Source organism: Sardina pilchardus, chromosome 2, assembly GCF_963854185.1.
Source record: "Sardina pilchardus chromosome 2, fSarPil1.1, whole genome shotgun sequence".
NCBI lineage: Eukaryota > Metazoa > Chordata > Actinopteri > Clupeiformes > Clupeidae > Sardina > Sardina pilchardus.
This window is the reverse complement of record NC_084995.1, coordinates 41,759,846-41,769,256: the sequence shown is the minus strand read 5'-3', so window position 1 is coordinate 41,769,256 and position 9,411 is coordinate 41,759,846. Positions and strand designations below refer to the sequence as shown.

At 49.8% G+C, this 9,411-nt stretch overlaps 1 long non-coding RNA gene across 1 annotated transcript; it reads left to right on the top strand.

Moving 5' to 3' along the window:
- The first annotated feature begins 6,834 nt into the window (after positions 1 to 6,834).
- Positions 6,835 to 8,265, top strand: LOC134058463 (uncharacterized). Its single transcript, XR_009935030.1, has 3 exons — positions 6,835 to 6,937; positions 7,581 to 7,698; positions 8,211 to 8,265. It is a non-coding gene; the product is annotated as an uncharacterized LOC134058463 (long non-coding RNA).
- Positions 8,266 to 9,411: the final 1,146 nt, after the last annotated feature.

Here is a 9,411-nt window from a genome sequence, read left to right as displayed (position 1 = left end):
AATGTAGGCCTATTCCTTTTTGTCAGTGCAACTGAAGATGTCCATGTCACTCTGGTAGTGTGACATGTTTGATAACATTCCCCGACCTCTGATTATTCAGTCATCATAGTTCAGTTGTCTACATTACACTTACACCCATGTCATTCAGTTACAGTGACAAAAAAAGAATAGAAAGAATATATACTTTTTTGATCCCGTGAGGGAAATTCAGTTCTCTGCATTTAACCCAATTTAACCGAATTAGTCAGCACACAGTGAACACACAGTGAGGTGAATCACAGAACCCAGAGCAGTGAGCTGCCTGCCCAACCAGCGGCGCTCGGGGAGCAGTGAGGGGTTAGGTGCCTTGCTCAAGGGCACTTCAGCCATGGTGGACTGGTCGGGGATCTAACCGGCAACCCTCCGGTTACAAGCCCGGTGCGCTAACCAGTACACCACGGCTGACATGTGACAACCAAAAAGATCTTGAAGACCTGAGGCTGAGGACTATGTTGGTTCACCTGTGTTTATCTCGTCCTCTGCCTCTTTTGTAGGATTTGGGGAAATGATGGTGAAGAACAAAGTCAAAACTCCTGCCAAAGCAAAGGGCAAGAGGCTGAAGGTGCCTGTTCAGAGCAGCCCAAAGGTCACCCCAAAGGTCGCCGACCCCTCCTATGCTGCACTCTCACACGCAAACAAGTCTCATGTAATAATCGCACCTTCCAGCTCCGCAGCACACACTGCATACTCTCTGACGCCCTCTCAGACGGCGTCCTCTCTTGCCATGCCCTCAGGCGTGACGCAGGATGTGAGCCCAAGTGCCACACGCATGGGCTCTACGTCCTCGTGCACCCTAGAACTCACCCTGCCAACCCTCTCCAGCTCCACCAACTCCCACCACACCAACTCCACCATGCCTGCTGCGGAGGCAGCGTCCACTCCTGACCCTGACCAGCGGTCGTCTCGCTCGGCGTGGGAGCAGCGCAGCCCAGATGCTCTCAGCCTGTGTGGTGCTGTTGCAGATCGTGTTTATGTCCACGCAGCAGCCATATTTGACCATGCGCGCGACGAGAAGCCAGGTGGCTCAGGAGTCGTACGGTACGGACAGAAGAGTGAGAGTCCACCCTGCTCACCCCCAGCCAGCTCTGCCCAGGAGCAGCACCAGGCCTACAGGCTGGCCTTGAACACTCTCAAGTGTGAGTGAGTGTTTTCTACTCTAGCTTTTACCTCATTCTTAACACTGCGCTGGTGGAGGATTTTGTCATGAAAGATGCATGACGAAATCCCCACCAGGGAAATTGCCTAAGAAGCAGTTTGCTGAGGCATCAACAAATTCTTATTCTATGAAGGTGTCTGGAAGAAATCGTGGAATGATATGAGTTATGCTTGCCGTCTGGCTGAGAACATAGTCATTCAGTCTCTGTCTGTCCATCCACGATAAAGCAGGGGGGCAGAGGAGGACAGAGAAGAGAGATGTAGAAGATAGAATATGGGGAGAGAATTAAACTGAAAGAAAACTGAGTTTTCATGTTTTATGTATGGTCTTGACTCTCATTTTCTCACATATGGCGCACTGGTCACTGAACTGGCTTTGGTGCAATCACTGATTGACCTCTGGGAACACTGAACTCATTTTAGAGATTGTAAAAATAAGACTGAAGTAGACTTCAGATTCATAGGGATACAGTATATGTAGCTATCTAACTGTGCATCTGAGGACTCAAATGAGTGTAGTGTCTACTGTGATGTTTTTTGGATGTGAAATAAAAAAGAAAGCTGACCTTGACCTTTCCAATATGCCAATTATGGGAGAAGGGAGGGGCAGCTAAAGAGGTCAACATCCATGATGGGCACTATTGAAATCCCAAAACTTTTAATTAGGTTGTTTTTATTCCCTCCTGTGGTATGATACATGTCAGGGTCATTTAATTAGTTATACAACTAGAGCAAATCAATGAAACAAGAGGCAGTGCACTTTGAGACATTGAATTTGATTGCTAAAATATAGTCTAACTGAGATCTGTTGAAGTGAACTCGAGCGGTTGAACCACTGATGCTGCTGGAGGAAGTCGATGGAGCTTCTAAGGTAGCAACATCAGTCAACACGGATGCCGGGGGTGAACAAAGTGGCTGACACAATGGACAGGCCAAGGCAAGGGTTGAAGCATGTCGTCCCTGGGGGTCAGGGCAGCCTGGGGTCGGGCTACGCTGTCCTCACAGACAAGGGCCTTAATAAGGGCTCACCTGAAGCCAAGCCAACTTGCCCAGGAGCCAGCAGGCTGGGTGTCCTCGCAGACAAGGGCCTTAATAAGGGCTCATCTGAAGCCAAGCTAACTTGCCCAGGAGCTAGCAGGCCAAAGCTGCTGGAGTGGGAGAGACTCCACCTGTGGCTGATGAGAGCTCTCGGGTCTCTGGAGTGGGAGACTACCTGTGGCTGATGAGAGCTGTAGAGACTCTACCTGTGGCTGATGAGAGCTCTATGCTCTTTGGAGCACTACTAGTGGGTAGTGGGTAGCTGGTGGATGACATAGATCCAGGTGAAAGGCAGACTACATGTTGCTGTCTGCGTCACCAGTTGCAGAGCTCCAGCTATTGAGTGTGTTGCCGTGACGAGTGCTGCAGTAGGTAATCCGTGCGCTTTGCCATCCTCCACAGATCAAGAGCTTCTGGAGAATGTCATCATTGACAGCTGCTTGTGCCGCTCTCAGACTCTGGTGAGGTTAATGGCTGTCATGTACAGTGCACATAGTGACACATTTACCATACACACGTTACAACTATAAAGGTACATTTGCGTTTTAGTTTTTAGTTTTTTTCTTATTTAAATACAATACTATGTAATGCTTTCTGTAACCATGAAATGAGGTCAAGATGTGAGGTGTAATAATGCTGATGTAATGTGTGTTGTGTGTGTTGTGTGTGTTGTGTGGGTTGTGTGGGTTGTGTGTGTGTTTTCATACAGCCAGACGATCTTATGGCTTTGGCCATGGTCATGTTGTTTGACCTCATGGACAGGAAGTTCCTGCCCAGGGAACCAATCAGAGCAGCCAAGGAGGGGCCCATGGGGGAGGTGCAGCAGGTAGACGCTTGTCTTCTCAGGTGTGTGAAGCTTGTCTTCTCAGGTGTGTGAAGCTTGTCTTCTTACAGTAGGTGTGTGAAGCTTGTCTTCTCAGGTGTGTGGGATTTCATTTATACTGGTGCAGAATTGACTGTTTTGATAAAGTAGCACTAAGACAGCGACAATCTGCAGCAATCACCTCAAATATGCCGTGGTCTGCTTTTCATTTAATGCATTTTTCTGCAGAAACAAAGTTCCTGTGGTGTGTGTGTGTGTTTGTGTGTGTGTGTGTGTGTGTGTGTGTGTGTGTGTTAATGGTATATGTGAAACTGTGTGTACCTTGCGCAACTTGAGTATTTAAAGCCTATTATCCGTTCTGCAGTTGAATGTTCATGCTTCACACACATCAATAAATCTCTCTCTCTCTCTCTCTCTCTGTTTGTTTGTGTATGTGTCCGTGTGGTCTAAGATTTAAGACGAAGCTGGCGGCCTCTCTTGCCCGTCTCAGGATCAAAGGAAACCTGCTGACTATAGCTGATACCCTGCCTGACACAGTGAAGATGAAAGACCAAAGAGCACACACACTCCCAGTCCACGCATGGGTTAACACACTCAAGAGCAGGTAACACACACTCCCAGTCCACACATGGGTTAACACACTCAAGAGCAGGTAACACACACTAGCAGCCCACGCATGGGTTAACACACTCAAGAGCAGGTGCTGCCGATTCAACACTAGCTGCAGTCCAATACACTCCTAGCATGATCCCATGTATTATATTGCATCCCATGTATTATATTGCTTATAGCACAGTCTATCCACTCTCTGTGTCATGCATTGTTCTCGTAATTCATTCCAACACAGCAAGGGTAATGAATGCAAATGGAATTCACTGAGATAATGAAACAAGCGTTGATGGTTGTATAGGAATATATTTACATAATCACTGGAGCTCTGAGAGGAATGCATATTTGTCCAAAAGCCATAATTTCCTTCCCTTCCTTGTTTGATGTGTCTGTGTGACTGTAGCGTTGAGGAAGTGTGTGAGCAGCTCCACGCTGTGGGTTTCTCTGAGGTGGAGTCGTCCACCTGTGGCCCTGGTCTGTTGTTCTGGAGGGATGCGCACTGCTCTGATGTGCTGGTGTTCCCCTCACACACCAAAGCCCAGCTGATGAACTCTCTTCTGAGCCGGGAGTGTATCCTCAACATACAGGTACCACACATCAGCTCACGCTTCAGACATGAACCCAGAGTACCACCACTCAGTCTCAGAGCTGGACCACTGTGTCTGGGCAGCTCATACTGTATCTGCCTGTGTGTGTAGGGGATGTCTTGGAGTCTGTGTCTGGGCGGCTCATATCTGCCTGTGTGTATAGAGGAGGTCTGGGCTGCTCATATCTGTGTGTGTGTGTGTGTGTGTGTGTGTGTGTGTGTGTGTGTGTGTGTGTAGGGGAGGTCTGGGCTGTTCACATCTGCCTGTGTGTGCAGGGGAGGTCTCATATCTGTGTGTCTGTGTGTGTGTGTGTGTGTGTGTGTGTAGGGGAGGTCTGGGCTGTTCACATCTGCCTGTGTGTGTAGAGGAGGTCTGGGCTGCTCATATCTGTGTGTGTGTGTGTGTGTGTGTGTGTGTGTGTGTGTGTGTGCGTGTAGGGGAGGTCCCGGAGTCTGGCCGTGTGGGCTGTGCGCCCCCTACTGGTGGGGGACAGTGAGGTGCTGATGGTGGGGTCCTTCTCGGCGCTCACCGTGGCTCACATGGCCGTCCTGGCAGATGCCCGATCAGCCCGAGTGGTTGTGTGTGGGGTGCCCCCCAACAGCAGTCAGAGGAAGGAGCTGCACAAACTCATGTCCATTATGGGATGTAGAAGTAAGCCCCCCGTTCTCATGTCCATTATGGGATGTAAAAGTAAGCCCCCCATTCTCTTGTCCATGTGTGTCAGTTTCTCTCCCTCTCTCTCCTCTCTCTCTTGAATTTCCCCTTGGGATTGATAAATCTATCTATCTATCTATCTATCTGTCTATCCTGTATCTGCTCATCCCATTTGGGAAGGTGCTCAACAGGACGTGACCCGTGGGCATAAGTCCTGTATCCATGCGTGCCCAAACTGCCCATCTTAATGCGTGTTGCATGCGTGCCCATCTTAATGCATGTTGCATGTATCTTGGCATTCTGTCCTGTCGCCGGTCCACTCCAGGGCATTTCCTCTCTTGCGTGGCACATTCCCCCGCCGCTGTGAGGGTTCCGCTGGCTCTGTGGACTGGCACACGCTCACTCAGCGAGGGCACCCGGCTGCCAGCGCCCTCCCCTACATGTGGTCCCACCCACGGGCCGTATTGATCTGTGTGCCAGCGCAGACAGGGTGATATGCGGCCTCTGTCCACCCCGGCTCTGCCGCGGTGCAAATCACGGGGGCCTTGAGGGATATGGTGTGGCCAGAGTGTGGACGCAGAGGCAGCCGGTGCAGCCTCCGTGCCTCCTCTCCCCCCTCACACAATCAATATGGATTATACTCTCTCTCTCTCTCTGTCCCTCCAGCACACACACACACACACACACACTCTTTTCCTCACATATGCAGACACCTGCATAAAGGCTTCCCCTCTGTCCCTCTCCCTACCAGAACATGCCCACATACATGTCAATCTGCAGGACTGTCCATAGAGTATGTCTTTTGATAAATTAATAAATGTACCGTGTGTGTGTGTGTGTGTGTGTGTGTGTGTGTGTGTGTGTGTGTGTGTGTGTGTGTGTGTGTGTGTGTGTAGATGTGAGGCTGCTGGATGAGAGCTTTGTGGAGTTGGGTGAGTGGGATGTGCGGATGCAGAAGGTGAGAGTGGTGCTGATGCTGCCTCAGTGTTCCGCCTCAGCACTCAGCAACCCCTTGGAGCACATCATCACTGAGAACGGAGGTACACACACACACACACACACACACACACACACACACACACACACACACACACACACACACACACACACACACACACACACACACACACGTTATTATTGACATCTTTATATGTCTATATTTCCCTTGAACAGACTACCAGATTTCATTGGTACACCTTGACATGCCAAAGAATAGAAACCTAATAATGAAAAGATAGAGGGAATACTGATGAATACTGTAATGATACGGCAGAGGTTTGTTCACATTAAGTCCAGAGCTGTAGTGGAGGCTAGAGGCAAGTAAACACAGTTGATCCGCCTCTGACATTTCAGAAGAAGAAGAGTCTATCCACCTCGCAAAAAACTTTATTCATCAATTGCAACTTTGAGCATTCAAAAATCATACTATTACCCACTTTCACAATAGTTACACTCATCAACACTCTAGCGGCCATTTAATACCACTGGTATTGTTATGACCATTGGACAATAACCTCCACCATCATCACACATGAATGCCTTTTTGAAAAGTCACAAGGCCACCTCACCATGATCTACTGTAAGTCATAGTTGACCTACCTCTTATTTACCACCTCACCCTGATCACATAAGTCATAGTTTACCTACTGTACCTCTTATTTACCACCACACCCTGATCAAGTCAGTATTTGCAGAATGGCTAAGAGAGGCTATGTATAAACATAATGAAAATATTAAGGTATCAAATCACTGTCTTTTGCACACACTCATGCTTGTGTGATTCATATCCTTAAGAGATTGTGTCCAGATAGACCTTTATAGATGTTTATCATTGGCTGCTCTGGCTTGTTATTGACATCAGTGTGTACTAGTGTATCAACACCAGAGATAGGGGTCCATCTTCTCTGGGTCTGTCCTCATGTGTGTCCAGATAGAAGTCTGCTGCACTGCCTGTCTCGAGGAGTCGTGACTCAGAGCAAGTTGGACTCACTGACCAGCAAACAGACACGAGACCTCAGCCATGCACTCAGTTGTGAGTATCATTATCTCTCTATATATCTTTCTCTCTATTTATCTTTCTCTCTCTCTCCCTCTTTCATTTACACACACACATACACGCCCATAAACAGATATCAGGTGAGGGGTCTGTCCAGGCTTGTTGTGACAGGTCAGTAAGTGGACCTCTCTGATTGTTGTAAGTCATTGCCCTACACTACTGATAGTGTCCCTGACAATGGTGATGTATGAAGTTGAGAGGGAGTTGTTCATGTTTACATGTTGTAAACTCATAAAGTGTGCGTGCGTGTGTGTGTGTGTTTGTGCATGGCTGTGTGTGCTCACTCTTCTTATTTCCCAGATAGGGTGTTATGCACCTGCAATATCATGCACTCCAACAGTAAAATATAAATAGAGAACAGTAGATAGCCCCTCACCACACACACTCCCACACACATAAACACAGCACGTTCATAGACCACTTCTTTTTGTGCTACTCCTTCCCTGACCTACTTTGCTGATAAAAATAGCTCCAGTGTGGATGTAGCGGTACGGTGTGTGTGTGTGTGTGTGTGTGTGTGTGTGTGTGTGTGTGTGTGTGTGTGTGTGTGTGTGTGTGTGTGTGTGTGTGTGTGTGTGTGTGTGTGTGTGTGTGGAGCTGACTGTCTTTTGAACACCAGTTCCCAAGGTGCATGCAGTGGTGTACTGCACATGCTCAGAGAGGCCCGAGGAGAATGAAGTTCTTGTGCAGAGTGTGCTGGAGAGAGCAGAAATCCGCCCAAAACTCATACATTTCAGGTACACACACACACACACACACTGACAGTCTGGAATGTAGTGCTATTTTTATCTCAGAGAAATCTGAATTATTTATGTAGTCCCGTGGTTGTTCAGTGTGTTGCATCCCACTGCAGATATTGTTTCCTCCCTTGTATACATGTCAGGTAGTATATTTCCATAGGTAGAGCGCAGTGACCTTATTTCCAGGGTGAGGAGCGCTCTCATCCATGAAAGGTCTGACACTCACCTCATTACCGCTCATGCTGCTCCGAGCCCAATCCACACACACCAGATCACTGATCAGGTGAAATCTGGCACAAGTAGACAGTAAGGTCTGACTGAGTTCAGACTCACCAGGCACACACTCACCTCATTACCGCTCATGCTGCTCCTGGCCCAATCCACACACATCAGATCACTGATCAGGTGAAATCTGGCACAAGTGGACAGTAAGAGCTGTTTTGCTGTGTCATGTGGCTGACTGTAGTGTGTGTGTGTGTGTGTGTGTGTGCGCTCTGCTCCACCTCCAGACTGATCCCCCCAGCTGTGGGCTGTGGGGCAGAGCAGACCTCTCTCAGACTGGAGCCATCTGAGCTCCGCAACGGCTGCTTTCTATGTGTACTCGCTAGAGAGGTGAGGGCACGCACACACACACACACACACACACACACACACACACTCTCTCTGTGTCTCTCAAGCATGCATATCCACCACTGTGGCTGCTCTGTTGTGCTGTTCTAGCAGGTGAAGGGGAGAGTGAATAATTTACATCTACGTCTTAGCAGATTATCATCACACAGTCCCCCCTACCCTCACATTCACACGCATAGAAAGCCTTCATCTCACTGGACTTAAACACAGACTGCATCTCTCTAAATGTGTGTGTGTGTGTGTGTGTGTGTGTCTGTGTGTGTGTCTGTGTGTGTGTGTGTTAGCCTGACCCCTCTAAGGTGGAGTCGGCGCAGGAGGTTCTGGTGTATAATGGTGTGTGTGTGTGTGTGTGTGTGTGTGTGTGTGTGTGTGTTAGCCGGACCCCTCTAAGGTGGAGTCGGCGCAGGAGGTGCTGGCCCGTGCGGTGGCTAAAGGGCTGCTGGAGGGGTTTGTGGCGCCGCTGCCCACCCACAAGGACAAGCGGCGGCATCACGTGAAGGCCCCCCCCATGCCTCTCCCCCCCGTGCTCCTGGAGCCCGTGGAGCCGGTTGAGCCCAGCGCTCCCCCCTCCCCCTCCCCCTGCCCCTGCCCCGCGTCTGCCACCCTCAGTGGGGGTACGGCGGGCAGAGTGGTGGCGTCGTCGCCGGAGCTCCTGCAGACCACTAAACCAAAGAGGAAGCACCAGCGCTCCAGAGCTGCACGCCACCAGCACGGCCACAAGAAGCACTCCAGGAAGCACGGCAAGGGCCCAGTGCAGCACAGAGCGCCCAGAGCACCCAGAGCCCAGTCATCCAGCCCAGCGGTGCTGAAGCCAGGACAGGAAGCACTCTTGTCTGGGAAGGAGCCGGTTTCCTCTAAACAGGAAGTGATGAAACCAGGCCAGGAAATGTGTCTGAAGGACAAAGTCACATCCAGACATGAATCACAGGAACCAAAACAGGACGTGCGTTCCTCAAAGGACTGGCTCCCTTCAGCTCCTGACGTGCTGACCTTCAGACGGACCGTCTCGCCAGGACACGGACTGGCCACCTCCACACCCCACACCACAGAGCCCAGAGGAGCAGCGCTCTCAGCAGGCAG